The 3420-nt window shown below is 33.2% G+C and overlaps 1 long non-coding RNA gene across 3 annotated transcripts; it reads left to right on the top strand.

Moving 5' to 3' along the window:
- Window positions 1-217: 217 nt before the first annotated feature.
- On the top strand, window positions 218-3106 carry LOC111409756. Of its 3 annotated transcripts, none has more exons than XR_002705517.1 (3): window positions 218-498; window positions 1104-1470; window positions 2831-3106. It is a non-coding gene; the product is annotated as an uncharacterized LOC111409756 (long non-coding RNA). The 3 variants fall into 3 exon arrangements; XR_002705523.1 differs by having other exon boundaries at window positions 222-498; window positions 1104-1214; XR_002705516.1 differs by lacking the exon at window positions 2831-3106 and having other exon boundaries at window positions 223-498; window positions 1104-1710.
- The last annotated feature ends 314 nt before the right edge of the window (window positions 3107-3420 follow it).

Genomic DNA, 3420 nt, shown 5'->3' on the forward strand with positions numbered 1-3420 from the left:
TTGGTAAAAAAAAATTAAAAAATTTACCAACAAATTCACTGATGGATATTTCTGTTAAAAAAAAAAAGAATAAAATAATTACCAATGTAGAAAATTTGTTGATAAACTTTTAAGTAAAAAAAAAAAAATTATTAATAGTTACCATTTTTCTAAACTTCACGCAATTTTCCTCCTACTTAAATTTTCATTTCCCACTAAAAATTTTCTATTTCTCTCTAAAATTTTTATTTTTCTACTTTCATTTCTTAAGGCTTTTCGCATCCCTACTCAAATACTTCATTTCCCCGCTTTGCAAATCCCTAATCCTAACTCGTCTCTTGCAGCCTCCCTCCTATCTCATCTGGGCTTTCCATGTCTCGTTCACTGAGAGGGCTTCTGCCTCTGGTTACCTCCCTCCTACCTCTTTATCCCATTTCTATTATTGGCTATTGCTTTCACTGCTGGTTACTCTTTCATATATAATAGACAGAGGGTCATTTTGTTGCTGTAGTGAACAAGGTAAGATTTTTTGTTGTTTCATTTGTCTATCTGTTATATTTAAATACTATTGTCGTGGAATGCCCTTTTCATTTGAAACGTTCGTACTTCAAATTGGTGCAGGTTTGTTATGGTTTAAAACTCCAGTTTTCTTGGTCATGTTTTAGAGATGGGCTTTTTTTTCCATGAGTGCTTCTGTCAATTATTTGGCCTTACTAGTTCATTTCAGTAGTTGTTAGCTCCCACTTTTTGATATTTTTTTGATATTTTAGATGGTATTATTAAGTTTATGCCTTTTTCCTTGGAAATGGAATATATAAACAATACAAGGATTACATAGTGATGCCAGGATTTTTAAATTGCCAAGTATAGATACAAGCGATTCACAGCAAGAGTCATGTTTGCTACACCTTTAGCTAAAATTTATTAAAATAAGAGTACTCGGGTGCTGCTTATGGATTTGGTTAATGTGGTGGATATTCATGGAAGCCATGGGATTGAATTATTTGTTGGATATCATAGTGATACATGAGCAACTTCTCATTCCCCCCGTTTGTTACAAAATTAAAAATATGTATTTTAGTGCTATTTAATTTTTAAAACAAACTCTGTTTGGGTTCTTTCAGAATTTGAGACTTGCTATCCCTGATTATTGTCCCCTTTCCATGAGGGCGTTGATTGATCAATGTTGGTCTGTGCAACCGGACAAGAGGCCCAAGTTTTGGCAGATTGTGAAGGTATTGTGAAGGCTTTGGCAGATTGTGAAAGATCATGCATTTGTGCCTATTGTTGTCATTAATAACTCGGGTGATTGCATTTGTGCTGCCTCTATATATATGATTTTCTTTTCATACCATAACCATCAATAGTGCCATTTTCTATGTTTATGTCTCATGTTTGAATTCCCCCGCTCTCTCTCTCTCTCTTCTGCAACACAATAATACCTTTGGCGATAGTCGTGATACAAAGAAAGTTGACATTCCTAGATATGCTGTAAGTCTCTTGATATGGCAGATAATCATTAGTTTATACTCTACTTTTATGAATCGTTCAGTTAATTGAGTGGAATCGTAGTTTCATTTATAAAATTATGCTTCTTTAGTGAATGCTTTAAGCTTATATACCAAACAAAGAAAAATCCACTACTCATTGTATCCTGTAGTTTTCTGTGTTTATTAGACTTTAGTCAGTGCCACGAGCATATATATTAAGTGGTGTTTCTTTTCTAGTTAATAGATTGTACTCCACTTTATTTGGCTGTTATATGTAGTATATGCTGTCAGATTTATATTAAGGCTATGCTTGGATGAAAGGATGGAAAACGAGGAGGGACGGATAATTGCAATATGGATTTTCTGTCCTTCGAGGAAACAAAACTATTTTCCTTCATCTGGCTGGGAATAGGGGTGGAAAATGAGAGGAAAAGAAGAAAATATGAGAGATGAAAAATAACTGTTCTTTTCCTCCCAGTTTTCATTCCATATAAACAATAAAAATTACTGCCCTTTCATTTGTTATCCTTCCACTTTCACATGGACCAGTACTTTCTGCCCAACCAAATTCTAGAGGAAGATATATGATAGTGATAGAAATTCCTTAGGCTCTTAATCTTTTTTAGTTGGAAACTGGTATACATTTTACCTACTGCTGCTGCCCCTTTATGTTGCAAGTGTTTGAATTAAACAGCCTTAATATTTCAGAAAATTCAAATTAAACATGCAAGAAATTGCAGGATAATTCAAAATTATATACCTGTTTCCAAGAACTACATGCAATTCAATAATCAAATTCTCTTCCTCCTGAGAAAATGTCCCTCTTTTCAAATCAGACCTTAATTAATTAATCCACCTTAACCTACAGCTCTTTCCCTACCGTTGAAGCCCTTCAAGATTATCGCACAACAGTGTGATCAGAAACGAAAAACACGAAAATAAAATCGAAAATGGCTAACGAAAAATAAAGTTATTACCTGCTAGTTTAGGGACAGAACTTCAACATCCATGTCCATATTTAGTTATGTGCTTTATAAGTTTTTCGTCTTCTTCAGGAGACCACGGACCTTTCCTTAACTACATAAATGCCCAACTTAAAAGTTCAGCTTGGGTCTCAAAATCTCAATTACAGCCTTGGTTGAGTTATTCGGTAAATATGAATGTATGATTAGTCAATGTAGGAATTTGTTGTTGTGTTTTATGTAATATAGGATTTTGTTCTTCCTTTTGGTGTATGATATATATATATATAGATCTTCCTAAGGTCATTAAAGAAGTTCTTCATATCAGACAATGTCGTCATTCTTAAATTCAAAAACTAGAAATTTCCAAATACTAACTTTCCTATATTGTTTGTTAAGGAAATTCTACCCAAATGAGTGATGAAGTTGGAGCTGTGTTTCTAATGAAGAGAAAGGTTCCGATGAAGAGGAGTTTTACAATGCTGAAAGGAATTCCTATCTTTTGTGTATTCAGGGTTTAAATCTTATGTAACTAATGCTTAACGCAAACAAATTTTTTTGTATATCCACGCTATTAAGTAGCCAACTATACTATAGCACTGCCTTGCACGTGTATTCAAAAATATGTAATGAAATTATCAATTTTTATGCAATTACAAAATTTGTCATTTTCAATTTTGCGAGTCAATTTACATAAATTACTGTATAAAAAAAAATGTTGCAAAACACTTATGACAACTTTTTTTAAACATTGCGGTAAGTATCTACGGCAACGTCAAAATGACGTTGCCGTAGATACTTACCGCAACGTTTAAAAAGCGTTTCTGTAAGTGCCTACGGCAATGTTTAAAAAATGTTGTCGTATCCTTCCATTCTACAACAACATTGAAATTTGCAATATACGTCCAAACGTTGCAAAAGGTCTACAGCAACATTTTTTTGAACGTTACAAAAAGCTTTTTTTGTTGTAGTAAGTGATATTTCAATTT

The sequence above is a fragment of the Olea europaea genome, chromosome 2 (genome assembly GCF_002742605.1).
Source record: "Olea europaea var. sylvestris chromosome 2, O_europaea_v1, whole genome shotgun sequence".
NCBI classification, from domain to species: Eukaryota; Viridiplantae; Streptophyta; class Magnoliopsida; order Lamiales; family Oleaceae; genus Olea; species Olea europaea.